Source organism: Halyomorpha halys, unplaced genomic scaffold (assembly GCF_000696795.3).
Source record: "Halyomorpha halys isolate HHAL.00 unplaced genomic scaffold, Hhal_1.1 Scaffold66.1, whole genome shotgun sequence".
NCBI classification, from domain to species: Eukaryota; Metazoa; Arthropoda; class Insecta; order Hemiptera; family Pentatomidae; genus Halyomorpha; species Halyomorpha halys.
This window is the reverse complement of record NW_027112997.1, coordinates 238,295-255,237: the sequence shown is the minus strand read 5'-3', so window position 1 is coordinate 255,237 and position 16,943 is coordinate 238,295. Positions and strand designations below refer to the sequence as shown.

At 27.3% G+C, this 16,943-nt stretch overlaps 1 protein-coding gene across 3 annotated transcripts in view; it reads right to left on the bottom strand.

The window, feature by feature from the left end:
• Window positions 1–16,943, bottom strand: part of Sox102F (transcription factor Sox102F) — a 774,977-nt gene that overhangs the window by 725,801 nt on the left and 32,233 nt on the right. The window lies entirely within an intron of this gene.

Sequence of the window (16,943 nt, the reverse complement as noted above, 5' to 3'; positions counted from 1 at the left end):
ATAATTAAAATTGATGTAATTTTTCCCAAATTTGAAAAAATATTTTATAAAGTAAAACAGGTAGAGATTACTAGACATGTTAAATAGAGAAACTGTATTAGATGTAAATAAAATTTCCCAACATAATACCCATTCAAATAACATTTCCTTAGTCATGATATATAGGAGCTCTGATTTATTTCAGATTTTTTGTTATTTAATTATTTTCATCTTCTATTCAAATATAGAACTAGAGTATAATATTATATGTTCAAATATTCATTGTTTTTCAAATGAAAAATATAGTTAGATTAACAAGTTTTTATTAAGGGACATTATATTCTATATGATGTATTTTAGTTTATAAATACAATTAGGAACGTGGTCTCACAAATTAAAAAGTACCAAGTTCTTGAGAACATTAAGTAACGAATCAGTCGATGTTTCACCAATTCAAGATTAATTATCATTACAAATAAATAGGCTTTTTTATTTATTTTTTTTTAGTTCCATTATTCATGAAATTAAAAATAAGTAGCGGAAATTAATAATAATCTGAAAATTAGATTGCCTCGAATAGGGAATGCCTCATCTCTTTTAGAGATGCTGGGCCAATTCTTTTTTTTTTTTTCTTTTTTCCAGTAATATACGGTTGCAAATGACAAGATAGTGTTGAAAGCTGGACATGAAGTACATCAATTAATTATTAATTATATCAGATACTGTAATTTTGCTAATGACTTTGTATATACGGCATTTCAAAAGTGGAAACTAGTAAGACGAGATGTGTGCTCGTGGCTGCCACGAGTGCTCCAATTAGGTTAAATGTTTTGAAATTTGCAATAAAAAAGTTTATATGTAAAAAAAAAAATGAAACCAGGTCATCACCACATTTCTAATGTAACGGCATCAGTATTTTATCATCTCTATAAATGTGACTTTAAATATTTTAGAGATATATAAATAAATAAACTCTGACGAAATTAATAAACCATAAATTATTAAGAGACTACTAAAAATCCCAAACAATAAATTTATCGTCTAAATTCTGAAAACAAATTTTAAATTTTATTATAGAGTCCTGTTTTGAACAATTTTGCCGCTTATCCTTGTTAGTCGTATAATACTATTAATAATCAAATAATACGATTTTATAAAGTAAATTTTAGATGTTAAAGAAATGCTTCTAAGGGTAGTAACATGTTAATTGTGAACTATGGCACACATAATATATGTTTAAAAATAGCAAAAAATCCAATTTTTTTATTCTACAATTTAACAAAATTTACAAGTGTTATGTTAATTAAAGCGTTTTGGGGATTTATAACGGTGTCTTTGTAAACTATGATTGGTTTAATTTATTAAAATTTTAATTCCTCCACTTTATTTTAATATTTTTGTTATTATACTTTTTGAGAAGTCTCCAGGAATAATTAAAATAATTTAGTGATTTATTAAACTTTTAATAATTGATTTAAAAGACATTTTACAAAAATATTTTTAATGAGGTGTTTATAGCTGACTATAGATTAATAATGATGTTCAGGAGTGAGATCAGAAAAAAATGCACAATTAAACAAAAACTTTTTCTTGCAAATATTTTCCAAAAACATTTTTTCAAACTTACTCATGCCAAAAGCACAAATGAATAAGTTTTTGTTTATTTTTGTATTTTTTGCTGACCGCACCCCCGACCATCTTCTCCTCATAAAATTATTTTGAATTAATTTTAAATGAGGTATTGTCTCATACAAAAGACACATAAAAATGATGGATATAAGTGAAATGTAAATATTACAGTTTTGACTATCAGGGCGTCGTGGAGGCTATACAAGTTTTAAGCTAGATGAGTACAATATTAATTGATCTCATAAAATAAAAAGAAAGTGAAAAATAAAATAACATCTATTAAAAAATTAAATTAAAAATAATAATAATAAAAATAACTGAAAGGATTTTGAAGTGAATAATAAAGCTGCAAATTTACAATTAGTAAATTGATGAAATAATGAGAATAAAACAAGATGATACAGAATATGACAAAAATAAGGATCCAATAATATTACTAAGCACTACTATACTATAGCATTACTATTACTAAGCACAGCTCATATATTGCTAATTTTAACTGTAATATAATAAATAAATTATGTAGAGTTAAGAAAAAATAAAGGCAGATATGGTCATTTGCTTAATTATTTGCTTTTGGCTATGACTTAATTCATTTATACATATTATGTTTAAGGTATTTATTTCATTTTTGAAATTTCTTTAGGAATATGTTATGGGTGATTAAATACATTTCCGCTAACCTTCAATATGGGCAGACAAAACAAAATCTTGATGTAATCTTTATAGACTTTTTTTTTAGTATGTACTATCAGACTTACAATAACGAAATATAGTTCAATTCAAACATCGCATTCTCCCTGTATCCTACACTACACGGTTTAAATCGTTCGTATGATTATTAATACTGCTCATTATATCCACATCGCTGAAAATCTATTTGTAGGATATTGGATATAGATATCCATTCGTATTTATTCTGATGAAAAAAATAAGATATCTCACTTTGCAACATTGCAAAAGGCGAAAATTGTCCTAGTTCCCTGACAGGATAATTGTAATGCTAGCCAAAAAGTCAAATCATATAAGTTGTGAATAAAATGTTTATTATGAACAAATATAATTTTAGTGTGTGTTTATTATAACAAAATTTTGGTTTATGGTAACCATATATCGCGATTTCTCTGCTCTTAAGATTGACGTCGAGGCTACTCAGGGATGACATTTGCGGTTCATTGCCCTGATCGCTACTGCATGTAGATTTCCATCCATTCCAGAAGAGACAGGCACATTTCACCACTAGCTCATACATGATTCAGCCGCTTTTACCACCAAGTTTAGAAATTGCAAAGGCCTCCTGGCTGAAATAATTAGAAAGATAATCCAGTCTTCGGAGACTGAGGGCAGCTTATAATGCCGTTTGAGGTCGACCGGCTTCTGCACCTAGTAGCTCCAGCTCAATTATTTTGGAATCTGGTGGTAAAAGTTGAGAGGCTAACATCGAGACTATTTCACGGCAAACATAAAACATTGGAATTAGAACAATCTTTTACTACCCTTTGGGTTTTTTTTTATGGCTATGTTACTCAAATATGTGGCAGATATTTCAAATGTTCAGCAACTTTGTTCTTAAACGAGGTTTGAAAAAAAAAAATCTGGTGCAGTGCACATGATTTTCACTTACCCTTCCTACTGCGGATTTTTAATCACCGCTCGTTTTATATTTTACAACTTTTTTACTATTTACATTGATAACGATTCTCCTAACCATATTTATATTTATTGTTCAGTAATATAACATCCCATGACCCATGGTTCAGTACTTTATAAGGAAGCACTGTATTTAGAAAAACGGGAATTCAAGGAGCTGATAATTCTCCGATTAAGTGTACCCGCTTTATGAAGCTGGATGGATTCCAGAACCCACAGGGTTGACAGAAAATAATTATGTGCCAGGGTCGAATCCGGACCCTTGGAGTTAGTGGCATTACCACTGTGCTACAGCGCTTTTATGTCGTCCACTAAACAAATTGAGGCATGGAAATTTTAGTAATATAAACAGGTTACCCTTTAGAGGTTAGAACAGTGCTCTACCTTCCCTGTCTTTACTCGGTTGTTAACCATCTTCAATGTATTTTGTTTAAATGCAAATCGTTCTCTCTGAGGCGCTCTAAACGTGCAATTAAGTTCCTGGTGCATTCATCGAGATTTGCTCCGTGACAGATATCATCAAAGTAGGCTTCAACATCGAAAGACCATGCAGGATCTGAGAAAAGAAAGTTCAACCTAAACTCGGTAAGGGCTGCTTTAATACTAAAGTAGAAGCGGTTCATCGAAATGGTTTGTATCTTACTTCCTTCTTTATCTACTTTGAGATGCAGTGTAGCAATGTTAACAGGTTATCCTTTAGTGGTTATGACTGTGTTTTATCTTCCCTGTCTATACTCTGTTGTTAATCATCTTCAATGTATTTTGTTTGTGTTCAAGTTATGTATATTAATTTGTGTTTTATAGTCCAATAAAATGTTCTCCATCGATCTAGTGTAATCACTAAAGTCACAACAGAAATGGAAAATGCTGTTAGTAGTTTTACTACTTTAAATATTTAATTTTAGTTTCGTGCATTTTTTCGTTAAAAAATATATTTTTTTTTTGGAGATCATTGATTGAACCTGTATTGAATATAAATGGAAGATGTTCTGGTTGCCTTCAAAAGAACTCAAATAGTAATTTAACTATTTATTGCGAGCGAACGTTTTGCCCCACTTAGCATGGCTTCATCAGGGCTAAAAAAAATACAAACAACAAAAATAATTTAATGTAATATTACACATTACTTTAATAATGTAATGTAACATTCACATTATTTTAGTTGTTTGTATCTTTCTTTTCTTTTCTTTTTTTTTTATTTTATAAATTTCTCTGTCTACAAACAACCCATCGTTGACTAGATAACTAGTTTTGAATCATGTTATCAAAGGAATTAAGTGTTGTTGAATAAAATCTATATTTTCAAAAATTATCTATTTTATAAATCAAATTATTGACTTAATAACACTTCTCTTTAATGTTGTGTTACAATTATCGTTTTAAAAATATTTTTCTCTAATGCAATGAGAGATATCAAAACAATATTAAGGAAAAACCCATGTAAGTTAAAATCAATCATAGTACAATGAGATTTTATATGAACCTAAAACATAAACCTAGAATGGTCTGACAGCAAAATTTACAGAAAATGGTAAATGGTGTTTCTAAGTGTAATTAAACATAGTAAGAATATAATATAAAAATTCATCAAGATAGAGTTTATTGAGAAATATTTCATTAATTAAAACCAATTTTAATCGCAATCATAAGGGAGAGAATAAAATCTCAAAACATAAAAAAAAAAACAATGTAAACATTTGGAATTCTGAATACATATTTTATTTTTGTTCTTAAAATCCTCAATGCTCCTTACTTTGTCACAAATAAAATTATCCGTAAAGACCTTAATGTTCCATATGTAACCGATCTAGCCTGAACCAGACATAAATCTTCCAATTCCCAAAAAAGTATTACGTAGCAGAGATATAAAAATAAATTCGTCTTCTTAATAATTATATATAAATAATACAACAAATAAGAATGATTTTTTTTTACTAATAATTATTCTCAGAACAAAAAAATTTATAATTTCAACTATATTTAATTATTGTCATATCGGTTGTAAAATATTTACATTATTCACGTATGTATACGATTCTGGAACTTTTGAATGTTTGAAAATCATTGAGTAAAGTATAACTAATATTGCATTTTATTCACTAAAATCATTTTTTAGAATGTTCACTAGCACATAGTAACGAAATTTTGTTCTTAGAAACTCTTCGCTTTTTCGATATTAATTTAATATTAAAATAACGACACAAATGAATCAAGAATGTCGACATTTCTTCAAGAAAAATGTTTATTTTTATTAAAATAATAGTTTTTATATTCTCTCAAATCCGATCCTAATCTAATTTGTTCCTATAAAAAATATAGGAACATATAATATTCAGCCTGGCGAACTCCGAATCAGGCTTGTCCCTCTACTCGTGAAGGAAGAAGCAGGAATCTGAAAGATCCTAATAATGGCATACAATCAGAAAATAATGTATAAAATGTATCTATATTTAAATAAAAACCAAAATTATCCATCAGAAATAAATTACCATAGGAGTACTATATATGAGTTCTACACTAAGCTTTATATCTTACCTATCATATGTTACCTATCATATGTTACCTATCATATGTTACCTATCATATGTTACCTATCATATGTTACCTATCATCACATATGCCTTTCCCATCTGGAGCTTCACTAAATTAACTAACTTGAAAAATCAACAAGAATTCCAAAATAAATTCCTCAGAATTATTAATAACTATCCATATTACACTTGAAAAAATAAAATTTACTCAAAATTCACTAAAGATAGACACCGTACATAAATGTGTATTAAACAGTTCAGCCCAGATATCATTCCTTCCATTCTCTGACCACCCAATCCCACTACACACGACTGTATCACTCCATTATAACTGAGATTAAATTTACTAAATTCATTATAATGTATAGTTCTAGATTTCAATAAATATATTTTTAAAAAAAGAGTTTAGGCAAGATTGGAAGAAATTAAGGGTCAATTTATATATGTTATAAATTTTATAAAATACTTTAAATTTATTAAAAATAAAAACAGGAAATTATACAAAAACAACGAACCGTAGATATAAACACAAAAGAACCAACAATTATTCAGTGATATGCATTTTATTTTATTTCAATACTGTTTTGGAGTTTTTTTTTCCCATTCAGTTTGTTTTTACGAAAATGTAAAACATAGTTAAAATGTAATTAGTGGCAAAAACAAATCATTAAATAAAGATGTATCCCAAAACTATATAATAATTATTGTACATTTTATAGAAATATGATAATAAAATAGGCATATATTAGGTTATGAAAATTAATCTAGAGAAAAAATATTGAATTGAAAAATATTTGTGAGATACACCAGAGAGCTTGCATATTAAAATGTTAGATTATATAGTCAATGAACTGATTTAAATTATAAGCTAAATGACAAAATTAATTAACACATGTTATATTTAGTAATGAGGAGAAGATGGTTGGGGGTGCGGTCAATGAAAAACACAAATAAGTACGATTAACTTATTTTTAATGTGCCTACTTATTTGTGTTTTTCATTGACCGCACCCCCAACCATCTTCTCCTCATTCATCATCCACGGTCAACTATCTCTCATAGTTATATTTAGTAATATATTATTTGTGTAAATTAATTTTTTTTTTTTTTTTTTTAGTTACAATAATATGTAACATTTAAGACTAGAACCATTACATACGTACCAACAATGAAGACGTTTGCTTAGAGTTCTTCATTTACAAGAAAAAATAGGAAACCGTCTCAAAGTAATTTGTATTTAAAATTTAACTATACGATTTAGGAAGTAATTGCAAATTTTAAATTCGAGACCAACATTTATTTCTACCAGCTGAAAAAGAAGTTACCAACTTCTAATTCTACTAACTGAAAAAGAAGTTACCAACTTCTAATTCTACCAACTGAAAAAGAAGTTACCAACTTCTAATTCAAACAGCTGAAAAAGAAGTTACCAACTCCTTTACGATTGATACAGATATAATACATATCATCTAATTATTCATTCATATGCATATAGGTTGTACATTAATGTATTTAACATTGTACTGAATATTCCATTGCGAACTATTTCTCAACTAAGGGTGAAGTTAACCTATGTTTCGCCACACTGATTAACTGGCTGTCAATTACAAATCATAAGAAAATAAATTATTATAATTTATCAATTACTTTACAGTATGTAATAGAGTTACGAAATTAATGTACGAATAGGAGCTATAAATCTTAAATAATGGTCCCGATGCCCACTCTCTTTCAGCGACGGTAGCCGTCCGCCTCGGTTTTAATATCTTGTTAATAATTGTTTAAAAAATGAGTTGCGGAACATTCGCGAGAAAGTAAAGGTTAGAACGAATTGCGAAGATCAGTGATTTCGAGTTTTGCCAATACGTAGATTCTCCACAAGACTGCATCATGTCATTATAATATAACCACTTGTACTTGTATATAAATGTAATACAATTGCAAATTTTAATAAATAAATAAAAAATATTTTGCGATATGAAAAAAACACTTATATCACAAAAGTGTTACACAGATTATAGGTGATTTGTTAATTTATTTAATACTGTAGTTTGGTTTTAAAAGTTTTTAAATCCCTTTTTAAAACCATAAGATCAAGCTTTTAATTTGCATAAAATATATTTTAAGAGAGTTTTTTTATTTTTTTTATTTTTTTTTTTTTTTACTTATTTATTTTATTTTTATTTTTTTTATTTTAGTATGTATGAGATCATTCATCAATATTACCTATTGCCCACAACTGTGTGGCAGATTGTAATATCTATCAATAAATAAATCTATCAACTTCAAAAAAAAAAATTTTTAACAACAGAAATAACTTTTTGACAGAATTTGTTTCCAACCTGTCAAGATCCTCAAATGAAAGTTAGTAAATTAAACAACATAGATTTAAGCTCATAAACATTAATTTATTTCTTTTTCAGTCAGAACTGTTAAGTCTGATTCATTTTTTTTTAACTGTCAGTAATCTTAAACTTATGTGTATACAAAGTCAAATCAGCATGTTTTTTTTTTTTTTTTGCAAAATGATTAAAAAAAATAAAGATAAAAAGTTGATAAAAATGAATAATGTTCGATTTTGAAAATGTATATTTATTTTATTGTTACTTAAATTTAATTTTCTTTATCTTGTACATATATATTTTTTGTTTTATTACTTGATCAGTTTTATTTTATTATATGTTTGATATATATTCTTATTTTTATTTATACAATTCATAATGGCAATTTATTTTATTTCTAAATATTTATATTATTATCATTATTTTAAATTCAATTTTTTTCTATTATATATTTTTTTCTTATAATTCTGACAGCAAAATTTACAGAAAATGGTAAATGATGTTTCTAAGTCTAATTAAACATTGTAAGAATATAATATAAAAATTCATCAAGATCGAGCATATTTTATTTTTGTTCTTAAAATCCTCAATGCTCCTTACTTTGTCACAAATAAAATCATCCGTAAAGACCTTAATGTTCCATATGTAACCGATGTAGCCTGAACCAGACATAAATCTTCCAATTCCCTAACCATTCAAACCCACTAGTTTCTAACCTTGCATCCTCTTCCATTCCTGACAATCCTCCGAGGCGCTGAAAAGAAGATGGCCTCGAGACCTTCTATAGTTTCTCTATATACATGTACCATACATTTATGGTCTTACATCAAATTTACTAGATCTTTTATTATGTGCAGTTGTGAATGTCAATAAGTAAAAAAATTTTTTGTTCTTTCGCAAAGAAGTTATCATTATACTATCTATTATATACTGCCTTATATTTCCATATATTTTACGTTTCAGTAGTTCAGTGATTACCCACTAATAGTCCACGGTCACAGACTTAGGAACATAATTGTTTTGAGGACATAATGTTCGAAATAATTTCATTTTTTATCTCTCCTGATATTCAGGTGTTAGTTGAAAGGTTTCAACAGTTTCTTAAAATGAACTTTGAAGCCACTAAATTTTCAAAAATATTCGTAGATATGGTTCAATTTCTGGATTTGCGGTCTTTAAACGAATTAAGAATCACTGCAATAGATTGCAGCTGATCAGAACTAATAAAAAATAAAGGAATTCCGGTTAGCAAAAAGGTATTTTAGTTTAAAAAAATCTATTTTTTTTTTTGTTGGGTCAATTAAAATCGTTATTACTATTTGAGTTTTATGTGACCGCAGCCGGACCATATTCCATTTATTATTAATCACGACCAATCAGCGATCTTCCAGCAAATCTATTTTTGTATAAAAATTATTTATATAATGATTAATCGTTATTTAGAAATTAATTTTTAAATGATTATCTGGAAAAACAGTCAAATATTTTTGTTCCTTAAAAGTTGCAGTTTTTTTAACTAGATTTTTTAAAGCCTAACAGGACGTAATGTTTTGTATATACTTCAAAAGACGAATTATTCACCAGTATTTTTTTGTTTGTTTGTGAGATTCGGATTGGTGGCACTCCACTAAATTTTATAGTCAAAATTAATAAATATATAACTAAAGTTTAAAAAAAAAACAACGTAAAATTCATTATTTTTTTTTAATGTGATGTATGCATTTTAAAAGATTTTTTAATAAATAACATGACTCTTTATATCATTTATAGTCAATAAGCTACAATGCTAACTTTTCCCAATGTCATTTTAAAGGAAATAAAACGTCTAGCAGTTTGTAAACAATTTCATCACCACGTGTAACAATGGGATGATTCATCACTGCCAAGGTGATAAGCGACAAAGAAAACCAAAACATTTTGCATTTATGTATGAGATGCTTGTGCCAAAGAAGTATTTAACCCCAAAAATGTGAAGAATGCGAAACAAGCAGGAAAATTGCCGGACCATTCATAGCCAATCGAAACTAGTCTAAAATAAGCTTAAATAAAAATATTTTAATATATATAAAAGAAAATATAATATTCTCCAAGGACAATAAACCTTTATTGTAGTTCTAAATAATACTAACTTTTGATGTCATAAAAAGATTGTATGGAGTGACTAAACAATCAATTTATCAAAGTTGCACTATTCGTCAATCGCTAGTGAGAAAAACGTGTCAAATGTTAGTGAATTAAGAAATATTAAACATAAGTACATAAATACACCAAAACCTGTAAGAAAAAGGAAATTACATTTTTTACAATATAAAATGTACGAATTAAAAACAAGTAATCTGAAAGTTAAAAACAGCAACCAAAAGTTAGCAAATTGTGAATCATTTCAATATTAAATTTGTAGTACCAACAATTTTTAAAATCTATTGTTTAGGTAAAAAGAGAAAACCGGATATTTAGCCGTCATCTGTGAGAATAGTACAAGGGTATTCAGGAATGACAAAAAAAAATCCCTTTAATGTATGCAGAGAAACCTTTGGAAATGGTCTAAACCAACGGTGATGCAAATATTGTTCACATTCAGCAATGCACAAACATTAAAAAATATTGAATCGCACAATTACTAAACGATATCATAAGTCTGTAACTAAATAATTGCATAAAATTCAATTTTAAATTGCATTGAAAGTAATCGTAAAGATTTTTAGAGAGTCATCGCCGCATCCATTTATATAATCAAAATTGTAAAAATTTTCTACTATGAGATGAATGCTCACGGTACATCTCTTAAAGGACAAAAAAGTAAGGCACTGGAAAATGGGCTGCATTTCTTCCCATTATGTACAGTTATTTATATATATTTATTTTATTATATATATATTACAACAAAAAATACATCTATGGAGTTCACTACTTAATAGAATTCATAATAATATAGTTATTATTTTTTTGTAAAAAATCAGTACATAATGTGAAGAAATGCTGGTCATTTTCCAATTCAGAGTTCTTTAAAAAAAATATAATTTAGCCAAAATTTTTCATGCAGCAGATGCCTCAGCATCTTTAGTTCATAGGTACAGTGACCGAACGGGAAAGAATTATTATTTTTGAAAAACTATTAAAAATCAAAATTTATGCAAACCCTATCATTAATTTTATTTATTTAAAAAGAATGATAATTAAAACTTGCGAGACAATAACATTCCGTTTGGTCGGCCACTGCTGCATTTGATGAAATATGCCAAGTCTTAATGCTCGAGGTAATCACTTCAACAACAATATGAATGTTAATGTTTATATTTCATTAATAAGGGAGTTGGAACAGATAATAAGAATCTTTAAACAAATAAATATCTTCTAAGAAAAGTGTTGATGGACGTTACCTTCTTAGGTAATTTTTTTTTTTTTTTCAGATCCTTAATTCAAATTTTCAGTTAGGACACAACTCTGAAAAGCCCTGTATATATATTTACTAAATGAAGCTTGTTTGAATAAAATTGCTGTTGCATCAATTCGTATATTTGCTGACTATTTCTTCGACTAATTGAGGATTTCGAGTATTAGCAACTCCTTAAATTATAGCTGGTACTCCCATCCTATTAACACCCATTAAAGTGAGTAATCGGTGTACTTAGCGTAGCACCCCAACATTTTCGCCACCCTTCCTTACATTTGCAGATATCCGAGATAGGAAAATAAAAGAGCCTTCGGAGGATGTAGTATGTAACCGAAGCCGGAGTACAGATGTCGAGGAAGCGGGATGGGGTGACTTATAGCGGCTATGAGGCCCTGAGGATGGCTGATAGATGGAGCTCCGATCTCAGGAACCGGTTCCCCTGGAATTACAGCTAACACCAAGAGATAGGCCCTAAGCTCAGGTCCTTCCATCTTCTCAGTTCCTCCGCTCTCCATAAAATTTGAAATATGGTCAAAAGAATGGGAAAGTAGCCTACGGCAGGTTCACTAGCCTGTCATCCAAGAAGGAGCAATGTCATGGGTAGTCCCTCCCACGCCGATGAAACGTATTCCAAAGATGTGCGAATGGACATATCTGGGATAAAGTCCGTTCAAAGGAAACAAGATAGAAAGTAAAAAAAAAAAAAAATTAAAAGTTTGTATATGAAGGATTCTATTTCTGCAAAATCTAATAAATGGTGCTCAATCAAACCATAATAGTGACCTCATAATTTTAATAATAATATTATTCATTTATACCGGGATAAGCCCCTTAATAATAGCATAGCAGTAATTGAAAATGGATTTTAGTGTCTAACAGTAAAATACAAAATCTAAAAAAAATAAAAATAATGAAATTATTTGAATGAGACAATAATAATTTTTTTTAAAAAGTACATAATGTTTAAATTACAACAATACATAAATATTATTATTTAGTATACTAATAATATTAAATATTTTAGATATTTAATAATGTTTGTATTAAATGAAAAAATAAATAGATAAAAAGAAAATAAATAAAGTAAAACCATCACATATGAATTAAAAAATGTAAAAATATCTTTTAACCCCTAAAATTGTCAATTAAAAAAAAACAAAAATAAAATAAAGATTATTAACAAAGAATACTTTTTTTTAAGAATTTTTAAAATTAATTTTATAACAAATAATAAATCATAAGATATTTTCTAAGAGTAATAGAATTGATAGATAAAAATTTAGTAATGATATTCATAAATATGCATATTTACATATGGTAAATTTTAAAAACATCTACTAATATTTGCGCTAGATTTAATCCATGATAAAATCATAATTATTTGCAGAATCATATACATGTATTTCAAGCACCCTTAAGTGTAAGCGAAAGGAAAAAAATATTAAATTTTATATAGTAAAAGTATTTCTGATTAGAACGATATTTATTATGAATACTTTATATGGATATTTCAGAAAATATGCGAGTTCAGTAAGTTGGATAACACTCAATACATTAGATAATTATAACCAAGATATAGAAGATTTAGAATTATCTGAAATTTTATTTCGATCATCTTTGCTTGAAAATCGTAAATAAACTAACATACGAAACATTTTTAGGTTAGTATTATGCATGGAAAAAAGGAGCTTTAATTATTTGATTTTTTTAAAATTTTATTCAGTCATATAAACACACATGATAATTTGTTTTTTAATCAGTCACTACAACTAATACTACAACCCATAAACCCATAGGTCTAGTAGTCAGCACTCAGCAAGGAAGTAATGTTTTTAGACCAAGGGTTCAGCAATGAAGTGATTCGGTCAAGATTACGCTCAACCGTCTGGTTTTCCCCAAATTTATACCCATTTTATAGAGGCTGGATTTACCCACGGAGGTCTGCTGTACCCGGCGTCGAACCACTGCTTTCATAACAGAATAAAAAATTATCTGCCACAACTAAACTAGTACCCAGCTACCCCGTGGTTATTATAAAGAATAATAATATTATACTCATGTACTAATATACTTATTAATAATTGCACACGTACATAAAAACTAAGTTAAATATTTAGAACTTTCAGTATGAATCAATTAATAAAAAAATATTTACTACCTATCTAAACTAAACTAAACTTAGGATATGAAACAAGAGTTAATATTATTAAAACCAAATTAAAAATGTTTGATCATTTGGATTTTGATAAAATGTTTCTTAAATTAATTTATAACAATATAGAGAGTCCCTCTACCCTTTAGGCACATCACTAATACTATATTTTATTGTAATAATTAAAGAAAAAATGTAATTTTTTTAATGCTATTTGTTTTAAGCGGTTTAATTTGTTAAAAATACATGGACTGTTTATCCTAGTACCTTAAAAATTTTGCAATGGGAAATGTAACACAATTTCGATTTTTGAATCATCTAAAATTTTGTTTAAATTTCTAACAATAAGAGAGTTAATTATTTAATTACTGTCCAAAAATTAAGACTGTACCATCCCACTCATCAACGGTTCTAAAAGAATAAAAAATAGTTTGTCGTGATTATTTAAGATGAACATTATTGAAAGGAGTCTTAGCATGATAGAAACAATGTGTATAAACAATTATGTTTTTGTTTTTTTTAACCAAATGAAAAATTTTAATTTCTCCTATTTATTAAAATAAAACTAACTCTAATAAATAAAGAATTCTAAACTTTTAGTTAATAATTTATTTGAACTAATGTTTTCTGGTGAAAAATTTCTGGTATTTCAGCGATGAATTCTGAGGGAAAAAATGTATTCACAGCCATTCTAAGTAAGTTATAATTCGAACTAAAAAAAATATTTTTATTAGTTGCACATGTTGTAGATTTTATCATGGTTAAACATTATGGAACCCATGAATGTTTTTTTTAAATATTAGTTCAGTGGTTTTTGCGTTTAGAGGCTACAATTAAAAATTGGGCAGTTCTTTAAAAAAATAGTATTGTAAATTTATTTATCCTATTATGTAATCGTTGACATTAGAACACAGGGAGCCTAATCTACTTTTTGTTTTTTCAATTTTTCTTTTAATCATAGGAACAACTATAGGAATAACTACGTCTTACCTCACAAAGAGGTTGTTCACATTTTTCGTCAAGAAATAATTAAGAGTATACATTTTTATTATTATATAAAAAAAAAAAAATGTGCTTGATTTTTTTTCAAGTAATATTAGAAACAAATATAAATATATGGAATATCCGGAATAAATGATTTAAAAAATGAACAACCATAATGAAGTTATTTATAGAAAATTTAACCCTCACTAGGTGTGTCTGAGGGTGCCAGAACGATATTTATTTGTATTAATTTTGGTGTTATGAAGATATTAGTTTTATTTTATTTTTTTAACTTCTTATTATTCAGGCCATAAATCGAAACGCAATAGCGTTTAATTATTTTATTTTATTTCTATAATTTAATATTTTTAATCTAATTAGGATACAATCAATTACATACAATAAAATAATTTCATTTTAATTATTTGTTTCTAAAAAAAATCTAATAAATCAATAATATAATATAATTATAACCAATTTATAAATGTTGTTAGTAAGTAGAAAAAGAGACATTATTTATGTGAAAAAGTTTTAAATTTAAAATATAAAAAGTTTTACAGGACATGGGCAATTAGCCTGCAGAAATTTTTTTAAAGAATATGACATCAATATTTAAGGTTGTCTCTTTGAAAATGACCTGAGTCCCGAAACGTTGGAGAGTTTCAGAAAATAAATGTTGAGAGTATATTTGGATCAAAAATGTGTGTGCTTTAATAATAAAATAAACCACTCCCAAGCAATCATTATAATAAATCATTAATCTAATAACAATAATAATAATCAACTTAAACGTTCCAGTAGAAAATTTTACATCAGTGAATCATTTTAAAATCTAAAACAACCTCAATTATATAAAATAGAAACAATAGATCTAATTAATCGCATTATTAACAATAATCAGTAAAGAAATAAATTCAATAAATAATAAAAAAAAATAATAGAAAACTCATTAAAAAATGAAACTGGAATATATATCTAATGAATAAGTAGAACTAAAATTTATTCCATAAATCTTTATATCTGGAATCCAATCATACAATAATGATCAATTCGGACCATAGACATTCAATTTTTATCTTTGATCCTTTTCATCCTAGTCATTGACCAAACTTTATTGTTGTGAAACCCACATTGTAAAAAAAATAATATATTAATTTTATTTTCAAAAAATTCCATTTTATGCATAAATAAATTTTCTATGTATGTTTTACTTTGATTTTAAAAATGCTAGGATTTTGGAAAAATAAAAAAATTGAATGTTAAAGGAAGCTATTTAAATAATAAAATACATAAAAAAACATTGTTAATTATAAAGCTGACACAAAGAACATGACCATAAATTATGGAGATATAAAAAATAAATTGCAGTTATAATAGCATCCAGTTTACAATATTCCTAAAAAAATAAAAAGATAAAGTAAAAATTTAAAAGGGGCCCAGTGGTTAAGATACAATTTGATGTCTGTTGGCGGTGCCGGTACTAATCCGGCCTGGGGCGTTGACTATTTTCATTGAGTGGCGGTCCCACAAAATGAAGAACTTTGACCCCCAACCATGGTTAGGGTTAAATTCATGAGGAGACAGTATCATAACAGTAGTAATAGAGGGGAGGAGTTATTTATATAGATCAGGACGATGCATACAATTGAGGTAAAATAAATAAATATTGTGTGTTTTATAAAGAAAAGGATATGCAATGTATATTTTATAGAATGGTGATGTTTCATATGCATCATTCTGAAGATGGGAATAAGCCCCGAAATGTACATGAAAGGAATATGAGTGCATAATGAAATTCATTGGAAGGGTTATCAAATTAATTTCTCTAAATATTCTCAATGTACAAAAATAATAAGTTAATATACAAAAATCTAAACAAGTTTGCTTAAGAGTGTATAAGTATATTTATATTGATCAGATCAATCGATTTTTTTTGTTATTTAAAATAATATATTGATTTTTTAATAAAATAATAAGATAACATACTATAATAAAAAAAATGAAATTCCCATTAGTCACATCAAAGTCAGGCGGAATAATAAAGGCTAGAGGTGGACTAAGAAACAAAAATAACACTTAACGTTCTCGATGACAAGATTGCTTAAAAGAGACTTTCATAATTACCCTTAACGACTTTTTAAGTGTTAATAAATGCATTGCTTTACCTCAAATTTGTTAATTTTAAAAGAATAAAATCAATAAATATATAAATTAAATGACTACATCATTTTGTCTCCAATCTAACAACAGTAATATTCCACATACCTCATGCCAATACGTGAG